At 41.8% G+C, this 24,354-nt stretch overlaps 1 protein-coding gene and 1 pseudogene across 3 annotated transcripts in view; both read right to left on the bottom strand.

Annotated features, from left to right (window-relative positions):
• Ccr9 (C-C motif chemokine receptor 9) overlaps positions 1 to 24,354 on the bottom strand; it is a 97,651-nt gene that overhangs the window by 10,615 nt on the left and 62,682 nt on the right. For 2 of the 3 annotated variants that reach the window (XM_021206304.1, XM_021206303.1), the window contains exon 1: positions 4,994 to 5,090. The exons of the other annotated variant lie outside the window; for it this stretch is intronic. The gene's annotated coding sequence lies outside the window, so the exon portion shown is untranslated. Of the gene's footprint in view, positions 1 to 4,993; positions 5,091 to 24,354 lie in introns of those variants that run through there. 3 annotated transcript variants of the gene reach the window in all.
• Positions 9,501 to 9,769, bottom strand: LOC110328460 (annotated as a pseudogene).

The raw sequence follows: 24,354 nt of genomic DNA, 5'->3' as shown, positions 1-24,354 counted from the left end.
CTTCGTACTGCAGATCTCTGAAACACCGAAGCCTGCCTTGTGCTGTGCTTTGGAAGTAAGGGAGCCACACAGATTCACAGTTTTAAAGTGGACTAGAGGATTGGTGTGGTGACATAGCACTGTAATCCCAGCACTTGGAGAAAGGACCCGATTGTGAGCTCCAGGGAAGGCTGGCCTACATAGCAAAACCCTGACTAAAAAGAAAATTTGATTACATACGTAAATGGATAGATATACTGGAGATAAACAGATAAACACAAACACACACACACACCACGGCTCTGTGTCTTCTGTATGTTTGAAATTAGATCTGAAAAAGTTAAAAAATAGAGAAAAAAATATCTTGGCTATTGACCCCAAGCAGAAGAAAGCCTGGAGGGGGCCTGCATCTGAGCCAGTGTGGGGCTTAGCTTGGGCCACAACCTCATTGATTTTACTCTATCTGGTGGTAGCTGAGAAAATCTTTATACTTTCTTTAAACAATGTTTTTGGTTTTTACTTTTCTTTTAAAAATACGTTTCTATGGAACTAGAGAAATAGCTTAGTGGTTAAGACTGTATAACACTCTTGAAGAGGATCTGAGTTTGGTTCCTAGCACTCACATCAGGGAACACACAACCATTAGTAACTCCAACTCCAGGAGGGGCCAATACCTCTGATTTTGTAGAAATCTGCACACATGTACATACTCCCACACAGATGACACAGGTACAAACACACCAAAATATAAATCTTTCAAATGTTTAAATATTTGGCAAATATACAAAAGTTGAGAGAGGAAACAAAAAGCAAAATGCCCAAACATTTACATCTCCAAAAACTGGTATCAACATATTTTCCTTCCCAGCTTTGTTTCTGTGCGTATCTGCACATCTATTTTTTCTGTGAGTATCTGCACATCTATTTTTTCTGTGAGTATCTGCATATCTATTTTTTCTGTATCTGCACATCTATTTTTCCCTTTTCTGTTCATCAAATTATGGCATTTTGTCTTATTATTTATTCTTCCCTACCTAAATAATCTGGCAGCATGGCTTCTAACAGGAACTGGCTCATACCATTTAAGCATTCCTTCCGGATGTTTGGTATCTTGTCTCCAACTTCTGTTTATAATTACTTTGAGATACTTCTGGATAGATAGAAATGAGGCATGCATCTTTTCAGAAAAAAAAATATACTCTTCTCCTTTCTTCTTAAGTTTGAGAATCACAAATTCTCCTCAAGTTGCATTTCTAACCTATTCTGGGGTCCATGGCTCTTTGGGAGGTGATAGATTTCTGGTCAGCCATATTTCAGATATCACTAAGCCAATCTTAAGATAAGAATGCAAACTACAAAAAGAAAAGCTGTTGCAGGATATTTGCTTTTCCACTAAATGAAAAATACCCCCTAACTAAGCAACTGGCTTTGAGAAGCAGAGACTGACCTGGAAGCATGAGTCATAAATCATTCCATAGATTTCTAGTACCAGTGTCTTATGTCACCTGATTTTTCCTTGAATGAAGAGGTTGAACAATGATCACATGACTCCTAATACATTTTTCAAAAGAAAGAAGCCAGAAAAGGAAGATGGTTTTGATTACAGCAGGTTTTAAGGTGAAGACAGCAACAGACAGTAATGGTGTTGAGTAGAAGAATGAAGAAACCTTCATGGTACAGATTGTGTAGCTGTTGGTACTTATTAGCCTTTCGGGGGGGTGAAAACAGTATCAAAATTTGTAGGGCAGGACACTGCTGTTCAGCAGATGGTCTGTTCTGTCAATGCTGCAGCATTTTCTTGCAGAACAAAAGTCTGGAAACAACCTAAATATATAGCAGCTGGTCACATTATGATATTCCTACTCCAAAATGCACATAGCCAATTAAAAAGAAGAGATGCTACAGTCCCATAAAAACAAGGTCACTAAAATTATTAGATTAAAATGTAAATTGTACAAGACTATGCTTTATGATCTTTAAAATACATATACAAGAATTTGTACCATTCTTGGAACAGAAGCCATTCTGAAAAAGCCTAACCCATGATCAACAGTGAAAAATTAGACTTGATCCTTCTTATAAATTTTGTAGTGCATTAGAATGTTTATCAAGTGTGTGAAATTGTAAGAGCTATCATAAAAATAACTTGTCAGTTTTTTTAAAGGGGGAGAGAGAAAAAGAAGGAAGGAAAAGACATAACAGCCAAGTGTCCTTCTGCTCAACACATCTGCTTATAAAGCCTGCTCCAGCTGTGGTGGAAATCCAGTACTAGCTTCTTAAAAGATTATTCTTTCTTCCATTATAAGTTTACTTCTGGCACACAGGAAATCTGGAGAGAACCAAAGAAGAAAACAAGCACGCACTCCTCCCTGAAGTAGTGCATGAACTACAGGCAGCCTTGGACTTTACATTGGTTTCTGTTTAATCTTTGTCCAGACAATGGTCAAATGTATTACTACACAGCCAGTCACAGAGCCAGCTTTCAATTTCTTCTCGCCTTGAGGAGGGATGAGGGCCGGAGGGGAAGAAGAACTAGGAAAGCTGACATATGAAAAAACACACAAAGATGGAAGGAACCATGAAACTCCCAGGACTGAGCAGGCTTCAACTCCACACTGACCTGCTCTTCACTCTCCTTATGACCTCCTGACAGCAGAGGCTAGATGACGGGCCAGACTACAGGGAGAGCACTGGACCAGATACCATAGCTCCTCTGCCTTTGATTAATCCTTTCTGTCAGTGAGGCTTGGCAACAAGAGATGTGTCATCTCAGAGCCTGAATTTCTCAATTGGGAAATGAGGGCAATGGCAGTCCCTCCTGGTCCCAGGACTGAGTGGATAACGGAGAAGCAGGCTATGCAAATACTCTGTTCAGAATATGGCTTTGTGAGAGCTGAGATCACCTTCATCTCACAGCCGGTGGCCAGGTGTGCTGCATACTAGCTAGGTGTAAGCAATATGTGTGAGAATTCACACCCCCAAGAAGCTCACATACAAGCTCAGTGGGGAGGCTGGAAAGGACACAAAAGCAATGTCCTGAAAGGTTAGGGGAAAGAGGAAAAGTGAATCCTGGCTTCAACACCAGGGAATGTGTAGGAGGGCTTCACTGAGAAAGTAACTCTTGCTGACCCTGGAGGTTTGAAGGGCGTAGACTCATGGGATGGGGTGAGGGAACATTGCTCTGTGGTAGGAAAAACACATCAGCTAAGACATGAAACCTGAAAGCATAATGTCCAGGAGACAGAGGAAAGCTGCTCGTTCTACAGAAGTGGGAACTGCCTATGAGGTAGGTCAGTCTAAAACTATCCTTACTCTGCCATTATTTTCCTATTCTGTTCCCCTTAATAAACTAACAGAAAAATCAGATATAGATGGCTTGTCACTACCTACATCATGTCCAGTGCTACTACCAATCATAGTAGCTCACACTGTGCACAGGAGCTATGAACCCAGGTCTATACTTTGACCTTTGTCCTACTTGCTACTCATGAGTTGAATCATCTTTGTGTGTGTGTGTGTGTGTGTGTGTGTGTGTGTGTGTGTGTGTGTGTAGCTCTAGGACTCTGAGTCATCTACCATAAGACCTATTCACAAAGTCTGAGTCAGGAGCTCACTTCCCTGGGACCTGTGAGCATGAACCTACAGTATAGATAAGAGTGGACAGAAATTGGAAGAAGAGGGCTCTGAAACTCCAGATGCTGGAATGACTGTTATTTTGGATTGTTTGGCAAAGTGAATAAAGAGACAGATTCCCTTGGCAGTGGTTGCCTGCAGGTCTAGATCATCAGCTCAGCAACACTTGCCATGACCTACTGGCTGACTATAGAGCAGGCTAATTAAGAACTGAAGAATGAGAGGGTGGAGATCATGGAGAGATGGCTCAGCAATTAAGAACAGATACGATACATGTCTTGCAGAGCACCTGAGTATGAATTCCAGCTGTGTTAGAAGGCTCACATCCAGTCGTCAGTGCTTCAAGCACCTGTTCTCGTATGTGCACATGCATAATTAAAAGTATAATACATCTTTAAATATTTTTTAGAACAGAAGAAAGTGGACATGTTGTAAAAGAAAGGGCATGAGCCGGGCGTGTTGGTGCACGCCTTTAATCCCAGCACTTGGGAGGCAGAGACAGGCGGATTTCTGAGTTCGAGGCCAGCCTGGTCTACAGAGTGAGTTCCAGGACAGCCAGGACTACACAGAGAAACCCTGTCTCGGAAAAAAAAGGGGGGGGGGGGCATGCCAATTTTCTATGGATGGGTCATTTAAAATAACTTGGCTTCTTTTCTGATCAACAAGGAATATTTTCACAATGCACAAAAAGATCCAAAACTTCAAACACACACACACACACACACACACACACACACACACTTTATATATAAATGAGGAAAAAATACAAAGAACCACTTTCCAGTTCAGCCAATGTTAAATTTCTGAGCCATGTCTTCGTACTACCTCTTTAATAGCACATGAACATGTACTCAGTGAGAAGGGGATCACACTGCACATAATTTTATAAATATATATGTTTTAGTCTGTCTTTCCTGGGCCACACTTCATGTACTGAGCACAGAGTTATGGCATGGAGTTAAACAACTGAGCATTCATTGTTTAATGAGCCATAGTCTACTGCACTCCTGTCAAGTTTTTGGTTCCCAAGTTTTCTCTGCTATATAAGTCCTTTCTGTGGGCAGTCTCTCAGACCCAAGGTTGTCACCCTTCTCAGACTTTTGGAAACCCCCTTGCTACCTGTCCCACTGTTTCTCCTCCCTTTAAGGTGCAAATCACAAACGATGGTATTGAATTTGACCTTCACTGTGTTCCGGGAGGGAGCCTCTTCATTCACCCTACAAGAAGCCTGAGCCATACTGGAACTTTCTAGCAAAGGCCATGGTACATATGACATCTGAACAGATGAGTGCACTCACGGGATATAGATGCATTGGTGGCAGCATATAGCCAAGTACATAGGTGACGTCCAAGGCACAGAAGAAGGGAAGGATCTACTCACCAGGAGGGGAAGTGCAGAGCCTGGGTCTGTAGGGAGAGGACCACTGCAGCTGCCTGGGATGAGTAGGCTTCTGTGGGTTCTGAGCAGACAGCTATCCGCTAAAACACACCAAAAAGGAAGCCAGGCCACCTCTGCCTGTGTTGTCACTGGTGGAGTAACCCAGAAGGGTGGGGAGCCACCTGCTGCAGATTCTAGTAACACACATCTATCATTTGCAGCCAGAAATGCAAAGCTAAGGACCACCAGGGTTAAGGATTAACCATCTTCAGTGTGAACAATGTATACACAGAGTCTAAGAGTAAATTGTCTTCTTAGGCCCCTGATACAGGAGCCGGAGACATGGGGAGTCCTGGCCAGAGGCACATATTTATAAGAACAAGTATATTTGAGGTACCACCTCTAAACTGTTTATCAAGATGTGTCTTTTGAGGCCTTGAGAGACCTGTGTTTCCCAGTTCTGTAGCTACTGGCCAAATGTTCCCACTGAAATGGAAACTATAATGGGGAGCACCTCTGCAGTTGACACTCAACACATGCAGCCGTGGCTGCTATAGACGACAGATAGTACAGATGCCTAGCACGTATGACATGGCAGAGCGCTCTGCAGATGCTGTTACCTCAGAAAGCTGTGTATGTGATAGGCAACTTGGAACAGATTATGAAGGACCAAGGACACCTTAAGTTCAGGAACGTTTTACACATACGTTAACATTGACTGCTAAGTGTCTTTATGAATCACAGGTGTTTCAGTAAAGTTTTGAAAAGTCTCAACATGCAAATGTTATATTTTTTATAGGAACTCACAGGTGATATCTTCTTAAAGGTCCACAGTTATAGTGAAGATTCCCTGCTGTCATCATTTTTTAAAACTCCCTTTTTCTATTTAAAATATACAAATCACAGCTCATTCTAGAAGACTAATTTCCTCTTGATGTGTTTAGCATCCTGTGGACCAAGTACAGTGTTACTCCCAGACAATCACCAGCAATCACCCCTCCCAGTACAGAACAAAGCGATCTCATGGTTTGTCCTCATTTATATCTCAGTGGCAAAAGGTTAGTAAACATAGGAAAGGCTGAAAGACATAAGTAGTAAGAATGAAAGATGTAATTGATTCATCAGCCTCCAGGGAACCATGGTGTGAATAAGCCAAGAAATTCCCTTCCCTCAACCCACGTTCATGTGCATAAGCAGTGTCTACAACGGTACTTCCAGTCTCTGACAGTGTCCGATGCTGTCTGTGTCCATTACTGACAGAAAAGAAGGGAGCAGCAGGAAGAGTGCACTGCAGGCCCTGACCTTCTGGCCACCTCTAGGCAGAGATAGCAGTGACCTTGCTGTTTGCCTCGAGCCTGGAAAGCCTCCTGGAGGGGACTAGAACTGTTAGACTTTCTTCTCTGAGACCTGCCTCTTCACCAGGTTAGAGGATCACCAGGAACCAGTGCAAGTGCACCAGAAAGCCAGACGAGCTGGTTCAAAGAAGGAAGGAGATGGATGCAGTGAGGAATAAAAGTCAGACCCCTTCCTCCACGTGGGCCCCCTGGTTCAAGAGAAAGCAAATCTGAAGAGGTCCTGCTCTCACTCACAACAACCCTCTCCTTGGGCATATTAAAGAGGCTGGGAGTCAGAAAAAGGCCAGGGCATCCCAGAGCGAGCTTCTGGACTCTCAAAGGAGACCAGGGCCACTGAGGTGCCTTTTTAGTTGTCTAGTTTGGTTCATCCCTTACAAAGAAAGCTCCACCCTCTCATTGTCTTTGCTGGGCTTCTGCATTGGCCATTAGAATTCAGAACTGGGTGACAGTAGGAGGCTGGTGATCCCCCTTTCATCCTGCCTAAGATGAGCTCTAAAAAGCAGGACACCTTGTCCTCAGTAACCTGGCCAGCTGTTGTACTGGTAACTGATGGTCTCTAGTGAATAACTGGAATCCAGAATTGCTGTCTACAAGTCCCAGTATCTATAACAGAAACTGACGTTGGCCTTGCTGCTGAAGCCAATAGACTCATCTGATCCTCGTTTGCTCCTTCTCATAAACCATGTTCTGGGGTTGTCTCTAGCAGAAAAGAAAACCCTGCTTCAGTTCTCTGCTCTCCGGATGCATTGACAGTCCAGCTCTCGTCCTTCTTTAATATTTACACATATTAGGAAAGTCACACCACAGAAGCACATAGGGGTCTTTGGAAGGACATTGTTGTCTGCCCCCTTTCCACTGGTTAAGCTGACCTGAAAAGAGAAGGCATACTGATTCAGCAAAGAGCAGTTCGGTGGCAAAGCTCTGCTCAGTGTAGCAGAGAGAGTCCCAAGTTCAAACTCCTAGGAGTGTGAAAGGACCCATCAGTCCCTACGGGTCATAGTGGACAGAGATCAGGCAGAACTTTGGCTATGGTTGTGTGCCAGGAATTTAAGCGTTTTCTGTATATATTAGGGAAAACAGAAGGAGTCAAGTGCAAGTCCTAGGAATCGAGAGGAGAGCTATGAATGCTTCAGCATTAGTAGACACATCCCTAAGCCACACTGTCCAGTGTGCAACCACAAAGATTTACAAGAAATAACTCTGAAGTTAGTGAGACTGAGAAACTGGTCTTTTAAAAAATTTTAAGTCATGTGTAGTAGTGCAAGCCTTTAATCTCAGCACTCAGGAGGCAGAGGCAGACAGATCTCTGAGTTGAAGGTCAGCCTGATCTACAAAGTTCCAGAGAAAAACTCTGTCTGGAAAAGCCAAATATAAATAAATTATATATATATATATGAATTATTGCAGTTGGTTTAAATTTAAATGTGCCTGTGACCACTTAGGTAGATCATATAGGTCTAGCTGATCTGTTTGTAGATACTAATATGCTCACCTTAGCAACAGCCTCAATAGGGTTAAGGTTCCAACTAACCAGGGCTTTTCTTTCTGCGCCAGAGAAACTGAAGAGAGTCCTTTTTTCCCCCAAAAGGTCAGAGCTGGGGCTGACTTTCACTAGTTGCTAGCATTCCTGGAATGTCCAGACTCTTCAAATTCCTCATGCCATTTGATTAGCAGGAAAGAAATTGGGAACAAGTGGTTTAGCCACTCTGCCTAGCCTTTGGTTGGGAAGCCAGGCTGGAAGTAATGGCCAGAGACAGAGGCAGTACCACAAGTACACATGCACATCAACAGTGGGATCTGTAACCTGTAGGGACTGGAAACATGTGGCTAAGTGACACAGGGGGTAGCAAGTGCTTCATCAGAGACAGCAAGATTGATGAGAGGCTGCAACCTTTAGTACCTTTAGTAGAGGGGACGTGGGCATGAAGGGAAGTTGGTTGGCAGACAGTGGTGTTTTCAGCATTGGATGTGGCCTAACTGAGGTGTTGGAAGCCCTGGGAGTGCTACAAATGTCTAGTAAGTCATCAGACAGAGAAAGGTTAAGAGTTCAACTGACTGAATATTACTACTACCACAGAACACTGGATATTGATAAGGCGGAAGAGTGCCAGCCTAGTCTACTGCAGATTTATGCTTGAAGCAGGTGAGCTGTGAGACTAGTGGGGGAAAAAAGGGCTTTCTTCAGTTTCTCTGTTCCAGAGAGAAAAGCCCTGAGTTGTTGGCACCCTAACCTTATCGAGACTGTTGCTAAGGTGGGCACATTAGTGTCTGCAAACAGGTCAGCTAGACCTATATGATCTACCTAAGTGGTCACAAGCACATTTAAATTTAAGCCAGCCCTAAAGAGGTGACAGTTTTAACACCTCAATTACATGAAATTCTAACTAATGTTAAAAATGAAATAACTGCTCCTAACAGAGGGAGAAACTTGGTAAATTGCAAATGAGAAAGACCAATATGGGGTACAGAGATGGGAAAGAGCCAGAGAAACAGGGGGAGCTGACTACTTCAGGATATGAGGTCAGCTACCTTGAGATATAATTTTATTTAAAGCCAGTTATGTGGAAAGGCAAAGAGGGATTTGTGTAACAGATATCATCGTATTTCTTCTCTTGTGTTCCCTTTCTTTCTTTCCTTTCTCCCTTATTTCCTTCCTTCTTTCAATTTTTGAAACAGGCTCTTACTGTATAGCAAAAGATGATCTTAAACTCACTGTTCTCCTTCCTCCACCTCCCCAGGGATTACTGGTATGGGCCACCACACCCAGTACTGAGTTTGTTCCACTTTCAGTAGATCACTGGCAGCTGTGTCTGAAGCAACAGAAAATTAAAAACACAACCCCCAGGTTTCACCGCAGATACTAGAAGCAAGTAGGTGAATTATAGCTCTTTGTGGCTACCCAAAGGCATGGATGCCACTGGCAGCCTAGGCTGCAGCTGTCCCTTCACTGAACCTGTGAGGAGGCATGGGTGTATTCAGGGGCTTTCATCTCTGCAAGGGAAGCTGGGAACATTCACAATGAGGAAGCTAATTGTGCAGTGAGATCTGGGGGTGGTAAATAATTTTATTTATAATTTTTAGTTCATAGACAAGGTTTGCCAAAGTATCAGAAAATCCTGGCATGTCTTTCCCTGACATAGACACAATCTTCTCCCTCAACACTGCCCTGCTGCTTTGTCAATATTAACTGGTTTGTTTTCATGGTGCTGCTGCTCTTTCTACATAGATTTAAAAGAACGGCCTTTTGAAAAGTTTGCAAGTTCCTTCTGTATATTTACAAAAGCCCTGGTCATTCTGTTAACTTTTAACCTTCATATTGTTTATCTTCTTAATATTAGTAGTTTTACCTTGTTTTTTTAACCTTGAAGGATTTTTGGCTGGCTATGTGAAATACATTCTGCCATTTTAATTTGGTTTTGGCCATTGTCAAACTTTGGGAAGTTCATGAAACTGCTCAGGTTCCCAGTGATGCCCAGGTATTTTGTTTGTTTGTTTGGTTGGTTGGTTGGTTGATTGGTTGGTTTTTCAGTACAGGGTTTCTCTGTGTAGACCAGGATGGCCTCAAACTCATGGTGATCATCCCGCCTCTGCCTCTCAAGTACTGGGATTAAAGGCGTATACACCACCACTGTTCAGTTTTGTTTATTTTTATTTTAATGAGATCCAATTTCTCAGTAATTTCTCTCTTGCACAGTTCCTTTGGTGTTCTATCTACAGAGTTGTCTCAATCACAAGGCCATGGGCTTTTCTTTTGTGCTGTCAAATGGCTTTTGTGGTTTTGTATTTTATATTTATATTTATGATCTATTTTAACTTTTGGGAAAGGTCCAATTTCCATTTCTGAAATCACTGTGGGTATGGATACTTAATTAATTAGTACCAAGTGTTGAAAGGCCATATTTTCTTTGGTACTGCCTCTAATCCTTTGTCAGAGAACAGTGGGCTCTATTTCTGTAGATCTAACTCAGGGCTCTATATTTCTGTTCCCTGGATCTACATTTTCTGTTCTTTTGCCAACATCATACTGCCTTTATTACTTAAAATTTACCTTAAAATTATCTGCCAGGCTTTTAATACTCAGGAGCTTTTAAAAATGAAAAATAACACAATTATTAATAACCCACAGCCTCAACCTTTTTTCCATGGTGCCAACCTGTAGGAATTTCTGCAAACATCAGTACTGGCAGAGAAAGAATCTGTGTAAGGCAAGAAGGAAATCTGGTTCAATATGACTGAATTAGCTGGTGTTCGGTCAAACTTCTAGAATCTGACCATGAACAGTTTATTTTACCCATAGACATGTTTATATTGAAACTCTTTAGAAAGTACATATGGAATCTTCCATAAGGTCAGTTCTATTGACTCAGAAACAATGCTCAATGTAAGGGTCTAGAAAGAATAACTGCGGTAAACCTAATGGCCTGTGGGTGTCAAACTGGTCTGTTCTTACCTAAGATGATACAGAGACCACCTAGGCTTTTATAAAGTACAAGTGGCATCTCCCACAGGGTTGTATTGACTGAGAAGCAATAAGACTAGGTAGGAAGAGTCTAGGATAAACGAACCCCATAGGGGATTCCGGTGAGGCCTGAGCCTACATACTACACCCATCCCCAGCTTTCCTGGTGGAAAACAAGTAAACATTTCCTTCCTTTGAAGTGACACGCATCTGTGTCTATCATTCCTGGTTTCCCTAGTATCTCTCTGTGAGCACAAGGACCTTTGTAGCTCTACCCAACCTTGTGGTGTGTGACCATTTGCTCAAAAGTTAAAAGTTCAAGGGCTAGTCTTTTTTTTTTTTTTTTTAAAGTCAGAAAATTTCCACAGCATCAAAACAGTGTGTCAAAATGTCCTCAGCCTCAAAAAGGCCACATCAAAGCAACCACACAAAGATCTCCAGTCCTGCAAAGAAAACCAAAGTGGAGCTTCTTAGTGGGGACTGCAGGCTGAGGCCTCTTCTAGAATATTCTCTCTCAGTCTCACGGTTGCTAAGCCCACAGTACCAAAAGCATCTTCCTAGCGGGTGACACCTTGGGATCGCAGACCTCAGCCTTTCAGTTACCACACTGCATGGGGACCTTAGCTGGTAACAATGTTTCTACATTTCAAAATTCCTGGGTATATTTTAACTGTTCTCAGCACACACATAATCCAAATGGGTAAGGTATTTAACTAGTTAGATTTAATCTTTGCGTGTATATAATGCATTCCTATATTTAAGCATCACATCCCACTACACAAATGCCTACAATTGTTAGTCAAAATATTATATAAAAAATAAACTATGCTTTAAGAAAGAAGGACCCTATCATGAAATTAATCTTGTTTGTGGGGTTAGAAATAGCCCAGTTTTCATATTAACCACATTTGGAGTAACCAGTAAAATATCAAGCAGAATTCCTACTTAGTTCTATGGCAGGATTGAGATCAGGAGCCTTTGAGCAGCTCATGGAGTTTCCTTAATTCACATAAGAGTGGCAACTTGGATTTAAATATAGGTGTGACTAATTTTAGAAGTCCCATTCTTTTCCCTTTTCCTTCCTACTTGTAATTCACACCCTTCAAGAAAACTGTTCCACAAATTTAGATGTTTATGTTAGGGTGTTTCTTCATCCACTGACCCAAAGAGAGAAATATAAAGTTCTCTTCTCTAGGTCAAACAGAAACAGCAAGCAGCATTAGTGCTGTAATGTTAAACTTGTTAATAATCTACCCATCTATGTAATTTTTGCAGTCATGGAAGGTCAATATCTTCTTTGTCCTCGTACCTTAAGATAATGAGAGTGACACTTGAAGAAGTGAAGGCTCTATCCACAGCTAGTAAGTGGTGGAGCCAATGTTGGAATCTAGACCTAATTCAAAGCCCTGCACCTCTTTTGTCATCTTGGTGTCAGAGCCCATTCCTTCCCCACACAGCAATACATTAGCATTTATAAGTGTGTTTATTCACTCATTCATTTACCCAACACTGACTGAGAAGTTACTATGCCCAGACTAAATTCTATATTCTAAATTCTATATTCTAAATTCTCAGAATATAGGAACAAACCAGAGAAGAGCAGATCCTAGCAAAGTTCACATTTAAAGAGATGATGGGAAAGGGGGAAATAGGCACTATAACATACTGATAAGGGCCCTGATCATACAAGGAAACAGGTTGTATCAGTCCTTATGCATAACAAACTACTACAAAAACAAAACAACTCACTTAAAATAAAACAATCATTTATTTTACTCACAATCCTGTAAGTGATCCCTAAGCTGGGCTCAACTGGATGACTCCTTTGGTCTTGCTATCCCAGGTGTTTATGGTCAGCTACAAAGCTAACTAATGATAAATGTTTAAGACTTCACTCTGGTTCAACCTGTCTCCTATCTGCAAGCTTGCTAACCTGTGCTTGTATACACAGTGATAAACAGGTTATACTGGGGGTAGAAATATAAAAAGAAACTCAATATCTGAGCTCTGAACTGGCACAGCATCACTTTTGTCAGATGGTATGGGTCAGTGGAAGTCATGAGATTAGTCCAGATTCAAGATAGAGAGAAATGACTACCTCTCAAGGGGAAAATTATAAGGTAAACAGTGTTAGCTGATTTCTGAGACAGCTTAAAGGGACAGGAAGCAGAAAGTTCAGAATGACTTCATCAGAAGAGACTTAATTTTAAACAGAGAGAGGCAGACACAGCAGGGTTTGGGAGTATCTGCTAAAGGAGAAGGAGACTCTTGGGGTTTATAAAGCTTTGGGGAATGTAAATGCTGTGACTACATGCAAGTCTGGAGTTTTTCTCTAGTTTGTTCAGACAAGGCCATTTTATCTTTAGAAACTACCTTATCCTGGATATCAGGAGGTGGGTTATTTGAGGTGACTATGCTTGTCAATGGCACTGATAGATATTGCATTTGGAGTTTCAATATAGTGTCTTAGGGTCTGTCAGATCTTGTTCAAATTATGTTCCAACAATAAGGAGACTACTAATTGGGAGTCAATGACCCTAGTGTGTGATGTGACATAATGACCCTGGATGATATGACAGAAGGTGGGTGGGTGGCGGGAAGGAAGTGGGACAGAGCTGCTTCAGATGGAGAACAGGGACAGCCTCTCTGTGAAGGTGACACTTATGCTCAGAATTAAGTATGAGAAGGAAAAGCCACGCTATGAAAGGACAGGAAAGAGTATCTCCTAGGATTAAGTTATAATAAAAGATCTGGTTCTTACAGCAAAAAGCTCCTACATGCCAAAAATAAATAAATCTTTAAAAAGAGAGAAAGAGAAGGAAGAACTTTTTTGTTTGCTTGTTTATTTTTGATTGATTGAGTAAATTTATGGGGAAAATATAACAGGAACAGAGGTAGAAATCCTTCCAAAGGAAAGAGGACTTCATAGATGTCTATTACAGGGCCTGGGAGAAATGATATTTTTTAAAATGATTTAAAAATAAGCATTATTTATTTTATTTTATGTGTATAAGTGTTTTGTCTGCATGTGTAGCTGTTCATCATGTGAGTGCCTACGAAGACCAGAAGAACATCAGATTCCTTGGAACTGGAGTTACATATGGCTGTGAGCTGCCATTGAGTAATAGAAACTGAACCCTGATACTCTGGAAGAGCAACCAGTTTTCTTAAGGACTGAGTCATCTTTCTAGTCTCAGAAATGGTACTGTGGGGAATAAAATATTATAGAAAGAAAAGAAAAACAATTTAAAAATGCCAGGAAAAACAAAAGGCTGTATAAGTAATGAATTTTCATAACTACCTGTTACATGACTCTGCAGTAAACAACTTTAGTGTCACAATAAACTATTCATTGGTACTGATAAAAATCCAAAAACTACATTGTAAAGATAGGAAATGAGGCTACGTAAGAATTAGATCCTCACTTGTTTTCTCAAGGAGTAGCAAAATCAAGCCAGGCTTGGACGTTCCTGTCTGTAGTACCATGTTCTTGGGAGGCTGTGGTAGAACAATCTCCTGAGTCCTGGGGATCAAGATAAGTCTGGAAAATAGATTGTGATTTCATCTCAAGAATGTCTAAAAATGACCAAAAGCCTTCTGATGTAAGAAATATAAAGCGTGTTCCACAGTTGCTTCACCGTGTCTGCTTCTCCTGAATGGGCCCTTAGCTTAGGGTAGGGGAGAAGAGAACAGGCCCTTAGTTCAGGGTAGGGTGCTGTTTCAAGGACACCCAGCTTTACTACAAACACTGCTCCTTGTCTCATCTGCAAATGTAGCTGTTGAAGAGTTTGATCTGAGTCTGTTTTCCTCCTCTCAACAGCAGGAGAGCAGAGACCACGGGCACAGCTGCCTTCTCGAGCTCCAGCCATCTTTTTGCTCCAGAATTAAAGGTTATCACTTGACAGTTCCCAAAGCATGTTCCCTGGGTCAACAGCAACCAAAGAAGTATCACCTAGAGACTGCCAGAACTGTGATGCTTCAGCCCTTCCCAATCAGACACTGATGACCCTGTGTTATCACTAAGTAGATATATTACAGATCTCACCTGGGTCTCCTCAGTGATAGGCTCAGCCTGCTACCTGCTTCCATGCAGGTGCAGACATCACCTAAGTCACATCCATTTCCTAGACTAGCAGGAGACTGCTTAGGCCAGTCAGAAGTCAAATAAAACAGAATTTTAAATCAGCTATGTCACACATAGATCTTTTTATCCACCTTATATCCCTATTGGCTCCAGGGCCCTGTCGACAAGTCAACATGTATCAAAATTATCATTGAAATAATGGCTCCCCTGTCATGTTTATCCTTTCTCCTTAGCCCCTCAGTACCATGCTACAATTCTCTCAAACCCCCAGCCCTCATCTTCTCCCTGAGAGATGTGATGTTGAGATAAGCTGAGCTGTGGTTGAGCGTGGTTCGACCTGGCCCTGGGCCCCCCGCTACCACCTGGCTGGGTTTTTTTTTTTTTTTTTTTTTTGCTCTGTATGAGAGCATGATGAGCCCCTCAGATAACTTCAGGCAGGGCCAAGAGCTTACGTCATTTCCTTAAACAGGCAACAGACAAACACTAGCCTAAATTCCAAACTCAATATTCCTATGGGAGAGTCCCCGCTCAGAATAAAATAAAGCTTTGTGCAGGACATGAGGGTGGAGTTCAGAGGCAGGAACCTGCCCCAGTGGTACTCAAGCATGTGGTAGACTTACTGGCTTCTCTTTCATCTTTGCCTTTGCAGGCTTGGGGGCTTCATTCCACTTGCTAAAGGTGTGTGGGTGTTAAAGTCACGCTATGGAAACAAAACATACACAAACACACGCCACAGATTTTCTTTTCTCCTTCTACGTGAATAATGTTTTTGTGACTTTCTAGTTCTGTGGGTTTCTGCCTGCTTTTCACAATTTCTATTAGAAAAGAAACTCAATTCCCACCACCACCACCACCAACAACAACAACAACAACAACAACAAAAATAGAAGAATATCCAAATTTTAAAATGTGCAAAAGTATGAACAGTTTCTGAGCAGGAAAAGAAAAATATCTGAAGATTAATAATTGTGGGGCTGGGCAGATGGCTTAGTGAGTAAACCTCTTTATATGCAAGTGTGAGGACCTGAGATAAAATCCCCAGCACCCATGTGAATGGCAGAGGTGTGTTGGCTCTTATATACTCTCAGGACTCAGGAATCAGAGACAGGTGATCCCAAGGATAAGCTGGTAAACTGGTTAGCTGACTCAGTAAGTTCTGGGATCAAATAAGGGATCCTGCTTCAATATATAATGTGAAAAGTAGCCAAGACATTCATGTCAATTTCAGGCTTCCACATCCACACTCACACATGTGGGTGCACACCTGCACACACACATGTGAACATGCAGACACTCATCACACACACACACACACACACACACACGTAGTAATCATGAAAGTAGACATACATGTTCAACAAGGATAATATTTCATCTTCGTAATACGTACTTGTTTTGAGCTTAGTAGCAAATATTGGGGGTGAGGAATCAAGTACACTCATCTATTCATGAGAATGTGAAAATTGGTCCTGCCACATTGGAAAGGACTATGACAACATCTGTTAAGATGTAAAGTTGCTCAGCCTTGACTCACAGAATTTTACTAGCTTCACATGGATGGCAGCAAACTTGCACATGTTGCTGATGATGGAATATCACCAGGAGAGAGTTACATACAGCAGAGTGCATTCATCCTGTGGAAATGCCATGCAGCAGTAAACAAGATGATGAAGGTCAACTTATACAAATATGGAAAGATCCCTATGGCTCTGAACATTCAAAACAACCTGCGTATCATACGCTTAATGAGCTAGCACTGTCAACTGCAAAGTCAACCTGTCTGGGAATATATGTGTTGGAGTTTCTTTTCCTACTGCTGTTCCCTGACAAGAGCCACTAGAAAGTATTTTTTTCTGGCTCACAGTTCAAGGTGAAGTCCATCATAGTAAAAAAAAAAAAAGGTGGCAGGAACTTGAAACATCAAATTCATTGTGCATAGAATGAATGCATGGTATACTAAAGATCAAGACAATTTCCACGCTTATAAAATCCAGGATTCTCTGCTTCAGGAAATGGTGCTACCCACTACTCAGATTGGTCTTCCTACATCAGTTAACACATCTCTAACGCACAGGTGTGTTCAGAGGTCCAGCTCCCAGATTCTAGAGCTTGCCAAGTTCACACTAATGCAAACTACCATAATATGTTTGTTTACAGTGGTACATGAAAGGCTTTGGGAAGGCTTCAAACCAATTGGCTACAATGCTTACCTCCAGGAAAAGTCATGGTTGTGGTGAAAGGCAGTTAAGGAAGAGTTTGGCTTTGCAGTCGCCGATATTTTACTATGAAAGAGTTCTGAGAAACAAACTGCAAAACTGTGTGCAGTATGGGATGTTCAACAAAATAAGCATTTAAAGATTCTAATAAGTTCTCTAGCTGCTGGTCAACATCACAAAATCTTGAATTTGTTTTAAATATTAAGTAGACTTTGTTCTTAGGAAGTTGTTATAAAAAAAACATCTTGTTTGTTAATCTGTCTTATTTATCAGATTAAGAACAAAGATCAGTTCTTTGCAACCAACCCTCCCCCCACACACACACACACACATGACTCAGAGACTGTAACTCATCCTAGTGATGTGATTTCCACCTGCTACCTTTCAGGATGTCTAAACCACATTCAAGCCTGGATGATCTGCTGATAGCTTAGTTTCCAAACTTCCGTGCCAACCTACTGTCAACTCATAATTTTAGAGCCAGAGACACCTGACTTGATGGTGGGGCCCGGACTGTGGGTGGCACCTGACAACAGGCACTTGGCTTCCTGACCCCAAACCACAGTTTCCGGCTGGCCCTGTGAGTATCCTAGTCACATGCCATCTTGTCATTACTGCCAGGCTGAGCTTCAGCACAGGTGCTAGTGATCAGTGGGGCTGGTCCACTGAAGCCATATCAAGGGACATGTTTGTTACAGCATCCTAATTCATACACCTCACTGCTGCTTAATGCAAAGATAGGGAGATTTGGAGGAAACCACAAAGGCATGTCTAGGAGTGTTGGAGAATTGTTGGCATAGCCAGACTCTCAATGAGCTTGGAAGAAACAAATAACAACCCTGGAGGAAATGGCTTTAGCCACTAGTTAATGATAACATAAATGCCACCCCAAGCTCTCCCAGACCTCAGAGTGATCTCTTTTCTCTGGCCTAACCTTTTTTTTTTTTTTTCTCAATAAGATGGAGACTTTGTGACTCCCAAGTTATAGAAGCTACATTCTCTGCCAAACTATCCCCAGACTTTACCCACATTGCTTTCAGGCACCATCCCCAAAAGGAATGCTTATCAAAGATATTGGTAATTGCAGGCTCAACACCAGTTGCATCTCTATGGAATGTCAAGAGGGTCTGGGTCATACCCTAGGCAGGGGAGGACAGAACTTGGCAGCCTAGCATAGCATAGCATACAACCAATTATTCATTGAAACATTGACTGAACACAAAAGTACAAAAACAGGGACCAAGAGGCACGTCAGACTTAGCATGGCAGACATAGATTCTCCCATATCTTATTCTCACAAGTGGTCAAGAAATCCCAACAAGACAGATGCATGACAGTGTGTATGTCACATACTGAGAGAAAGTTTCCCAGGACAAATTGGCTGTGAAAGTAGGTGAAGGCCTGTGCACCCTCACACCACAGGACTGTTTGGCCAGCATCCTCCATCCTAAGTAGTGCCAACATTGCCAACCAGCAGTGGCCTCTCTGCCCAGTCCCCACTTCCTGAACATTCCTCTTTCCACACACTTTCTTTAGTTCTTTGGCCAGTGTCACATAAGACCTGCTAGCCTGAGCCCTCTGCCCTTCTCAGTGGCTGTGTCTTTTTGCCCTGGCCTCCTGGGTATTTGGTTCTGGTCAAAGTTTTAAAAACCTCAAATTCTGAGTTGACCAGTGTTGGGTGGAGCCTGACTCTCCCTTTCCAATCAGCATCCAGGAAATTCTCATGATGTTGGACTAGAACCATGCTGAGCAGCAAGACAGCTGGAGCTATCGGAATGAGGCCTGCCTCAAAGTAGCCCTCCTAAACAGAGAAGGGGTATAAGGATTTCATGAGACTGAAAACAACACCTGGCCACCCTGAGATACACAGGGAAATCTTCTCTGTTGTTACTACTTACGTTGTATAGATTATATTATGTACTGTGGATTCAGAGAGAACCAGGTATATCCTTTTCAGCATTAGCTAAATAGGTGTTTGGGCAAGTTGCTCCTTTGTTTATCTATAAAAGGAAATTTTACCCTTTAAGCTGTACTTGGAATTCTTCTGAGTCTATGCATATAGTTATATATTCATATTCATCTTTCTCCCTGGTAATGAACAACAGTTTTTCTTCCTACCCATCTCTCTGTGTGTCTCTGTGTGTCTTTCTCTCCCCTCTCTCTCTCTCTCTCTCTCTCTCTCTCTCTCTCTCTCTCTCTCTCTCTCTCTNCTCTCTCTCTCTCTCTCTCTCTCTCTCTCTCTCTCTCTCTCTCTGTGTGTGTGTGTGTGTGTCTATCTGTCTGTCTGTCTAGTTCATCAAACATTTCTAGTAAGTGGGAGAATCTGAAGCTGTCTGCTAATTCAGATGTTTTCTAAGGCTGTCAGAACTTCTCAGGGAGCCAGAATGATTTATGGTTTGCCACCACCACGCTGTAAGGATAGTGGTTTCCAGCAAGTTTCACTTGTGCAGCCCTGAACTTCAGCAGAAAGTTGGGGGAAATCCACTTGAGAAAAAAACTGCCCCTCCCTCCCCAGCCTTCATCACCACAGCTCTTCGGAGCACTGTGTGAAGTCCACTCACTCTCAGGATTGACATTTATCCCAGGCTATGTTTTCTAAAGCAGTGAGAACAACACTAACCTTTAAATCTTATCATTTACATTTCAATCCATTTGGATAATTTTTCAAGTACAGCTGATAGACAAGTTGACACAGCGGGTTCCTAGATGGAAAAAAAATCTTGAATAAGTATTTTAGAGGGATTGTTAGCATCTGCCTTTTCAAGGGAGTAGGGGTTTTTAAATTTTTATTTGTTCTCATATTATTTCAAATTTTAAATATATATCATTCTTTCAGGCCCTTCAACCCCTCCTAACTCACGTGTCCATTCAACCGTTGATTTGATTCTATTCATCACAGTTCAGGTTCTATTCTAACTTCTTTTTGTTTATTTATTTATCTTACTGTTTATGTTTTGGTTTTGGGGGGACAGATCTGGATATATATCTGACATTCAGTTCAGGTCTTTGTGTGGACATGTGCTTCTTTCCCAGATAAAAACGTAGTAGTGGAGAAATTGGGGCCTATAGTGACTTTAACTTTTTTATAAAAAAACTGCTGTTTTCAGATGACTGTCTACCAAGAGGGGATGGATTTCTTTCTGTTGTTAAAATTTTCCATAGGGACTAAATGAATACATACTATTGTAAAAAGAATCCCCAAATACAGAAATATGCAAATAAGAAAAATGTTAAGTCCTTTTTAGTAGTCCATCTTCCTTCTAGTTCCTCATATTCTTTGGAGTTTGGTGTGTGTCCCCCTTTTCTTTATATGTTAAGGTCACATGTATGTTTGTATATATGTATGTATGTATGTATGTATGTATGTAAACAGAATCCCATGAGCTCTGTGGCTCTAATGCTGGCTTTACTCACTAGACAGTGAAACTTAGAGATCTTTCCTGTCCAGGGCATATAGTTCTGCCTCAGTGTCTGAATTGCTCCTGAGATTCCCACTTCAGTACTCAAAAGGGAAAGGTGGAGGTTTGGGATGGGGGTTCTATATACATGTGTGTGCATTCAGAGGCCAAAGGATGTTGGATGCCATCTTATTCCTTGAGACTGGTGTTTCCCATTGACCCTAGAGTTTATGGAAATTGCTGGGTCTTTTCTCTCTCTCTCTCTCTCTCTCTCTCTCTCTCTCTCTCTCTCTCTCTCTCTCTCTCTTTCTTCTAAACTACATGGCCAGGAAGTCCCAGTGATCTTCCTTTCTCTCTTTCTCTTCCCTCTTTTCATCTCCCCACCATTGCTGCCCACTCTTGGCCTTTACATAAGTGCTAGTTATCTGGACTTGGGGCTTCATGCTTACTCAGCAAGCTCTTGCTCGGTTTCTCTGAAGAGATATTTCTTAACATACTCTGGGTCACTTTCCCACCTTGAGAAACCAGCCTTTTCAGAATTTTCAGCTGACATGAGGATCCGGAAAGCTCCTTATTTCTTCTTGTAGCCTGTAAGAAGCCACAGCTATCTTTCTGGAGCACTACAGGCCTAGCCAGCCTCTGCTGAGTGAGTCACAGGGAACAGCCAGACACCTTGCCCGAGGTCTGGGCTTCTTTCTGCAAGTCCCACCAGTGAGAACAAAGTCACTTTTTTCAGGCCAACTGTAAGTCCCTTACTTGGTAAGGAAGAAGTTCTCAGAGGATTAGTCATTCTGAAAAGGGCAAAAGGGCTTCAACTCTTCACCTCTCAGCTTTGAAGATGAGTAAACTGAAGAGTCCTTATTGTGTCAGTAAATTCACCACATGTGCCAATGTGGTGAGAAAACCCACTGTCTTATGTTAAAGAGACAGCAATATCACCCCACTCGGTCAATGCAACGGCTTTTTCTGTATCTTTGTATTCATTTTTTTCATTTTTAAAAAATTAACAATGCTCCTAGGGAGACATTAAATGACACTAACTTACCCTTCAGCAAGTCACAAGGCTGAATTACCTGCCTTACATAGGAGAGGGCTGTGTTCCGACAGAGTTGGATGTCCTTCATTGAACATGTTGTCATGAACGCATTTTTGCATTACTGAAGGGTAACTCAGATGATAACTTCAACCCAAATTTTAACTGTCGGTGGCTAACAGAACTTCACATAAACATATGATTTGCTTAACCATTCCCTCGTGGGGACAGATTTATACTAGTCAATGAAGACTTGAGGAAGCAGTAACTGCAAAAGTTATTTCTGTAAACCATTCATGGTAATAGGTAGAAATTATGTTCTGATGGCAACATTGCAATGAAGACATGCATTGTGCCTCCGTAACTTATCTTCCTACAATAATACATTTCTTGTTATTTTGAACTCAATACTTTATGCCATCCTCTTTTCACTCTTACTCTCAGACTTCGACCTTCAAAAAACATAGACTTTGTGCTCAGTACTTAAATTCATATTGCCCACTGTTCAATCAACTACTGTAGATTGAACATCTAGGCACAGCTCATCCCCACGGTGGCCTGGATGTCACAGTCCATTTCAAATGTAATGTCCAGCCATGTGATGTTTGCAAAAAAGTAAGCTAGAGACATTGTGTTATTCCCCTCTAACACTTTAAAATGCATTTATAAAAACAACTTTATTATTTAGCAAAACAACTTTCATATGTAAACTTAAAAATTATATTTAATCATCATCTAATAGCCAGCATATTATTTGAATTCTCCAGGCATCCTTTCTAGCTTTTTAGCTTTTCTAGCTTTTTTTTTAGTCCAAACTAGGAACCAATCCCCAACCCATTGTTCCTGGCTATTTTTGTCTGTTCTTTATCTCTTCCTTCCTTCCTTCCTTCCTTCCTTCCTTCCTTCCTTCCTTCCTTCCATTTTATTTTTTCAACGGTAGAGATTAAACCCTGGGCCTTGCACATGCTAAGAAAACTCTCTAATACTGAACTATATTCCCAGGCCCTCTCTCTCATCTTTTAGCCTAGACTCTAGTATCTTTCCTAAAAATATATTCGTATTGCAGCCACTTGGTCAGTGGCTATGGAGGCCCCTGCTTTGTTGACTGGCAGTGTCCTTTAGTATGTTTCTCTTCCCTATATTTCCCAGAGGTTTCACCTTCAGGTTAATGATCTCCCAACTCAGCATCTTTGACGAGATCGAATCTCAGGTGATGCTCAGCACAGAGTGCACCACTCCACTGCTGCCTTAGGACGAGCGCAGCCTGATGATGGTTACACGTCATGCTTATGTTACTTTGGCACCATATTGTATGTTCAGATTTCAAGCAATTTATAGTCCTTTCCTGGGTCCAGTTTTCTGCTAGCTGGTACAAGGACCTGATGCTATAAATCAGTTATCCTTCTTTTATAGCTGGCATTCTGAGGAACAAAGCTTGCTCTTGTCCACTGAGGCTTTTCACTTACCTTGAAATATAGTTCCTGGTCTGCACCTGGAACTGACCTTGTGCCACAGCCACAGCGCCCAGAACTGATCCTGTGCCACCGTGCCCCGTACCCAAATACCGCTGAGAGAGGACAAGCTGGTACACACACTCTGGCAATCTGTCTGGTGGTACCTCAGAAACTGGACATAATATTACCTGAGGACCCAACTATACCACTCCTGGGCATATATCTGTTAGCACCAGGAAACTCTGAGCCCTGGCCTAACCATGTGACCCTGGACCTACGTTGCCAGGACAACGACCCTCAATCCCACAACTCACCTGGATCAGTCCCCACCCTCACTGGTGTGATGTCATTCTCCATATAAATTAGGGGATCACCCCCTCCTCGCTCTCTTCTTCTCTTCTTCTCCTCTTCTCCTCTTCTCATCCCCCCTCTTCTCTGCTCTTCTACTCACTTCACCACCCCCCCATCCCTGCTTAATAAACGTCTCTCATGTGGAATCACCTTGGCGAGGTCTGCTGTTTGGTTTATCCGCCCAAAACATAAAAATACCCATAAGATGCTCCAACATGTAATAAGGACACATGCTCCGCTATGTTCGTAACAGCCATATTTATAATAACCAGAAGCTGGAAGCAACCCAGATGTCCCTCAACAGAGGAATGGATACAGAAAATGTGGTACATGTACACAATGGAGTACTACTCAGCTATTAAAAACAATGACTTCATGAAATTCGCAGGCAACTGGATAGAACTTGAAAATATCATCCTGAGTGAGGTAACTCAGTCACAAAATAACACCCACAGAATGTACTCACTGACAGGTGGACACTGGCGCATATGTTCAGAATATCCAAGATTTAATTCACAGACCATATGAAGCCTAAGAAGAAGGAAGACCAAAGTGTGGATGCTTCAGTGAACAAATAGATGCTGAGAAAGCATTTAACAAAATCCAACACCCCTTCATAATAAAAGTCTTGGAAAGATCAGGAATTCAAGGCCTATACCTAAACATAATAAAAGCAATCTACAGAAAACCAGTAGCCAACATCAAAGTAAATGGAGAGAAACTCAAAGCAATCCCACTAAAATCAGGGACTAGATGAGGCTGCCCACTTTCTCCCTACCTATTCAATACAGTACTTGAAGTCCTAGCCAGAGCAATTCGACAACAAAAGGAGAACAAGGGGATACAAATTGGTAAGGAAGAAGTCAAAATATCATTATTTGCAGATGATATGATGGTATACATAAGTGACCCTAAAAAGTCCACCAGAGAACTCCTAAACCTGATAAACAGCTTCAGTGCAGTAGCTGGATATAAAATTAACTCAAACAAATCAGTGGCCTTTCTCTACACAAA

The sequence above is a fragment of the Mus pahari genome, chromosome 10, assembly GCF_900095145.1.
Source record: "Mus pahari chromosome 10, PAHARI_EIJ_v1.1, whole genome shotgun sequence".
Classification (NCBI taxonomy): Eukaryota; Metazoa; Chordata; class Mammalia; order Rodentia; family Muridae; genus Mus; species Mus pahari.
The sequence above is the reverse complement of the archived record's forward strand: the minus strand, read 5'-3'. Positions and strand labels throughout refer to the sequence as shown.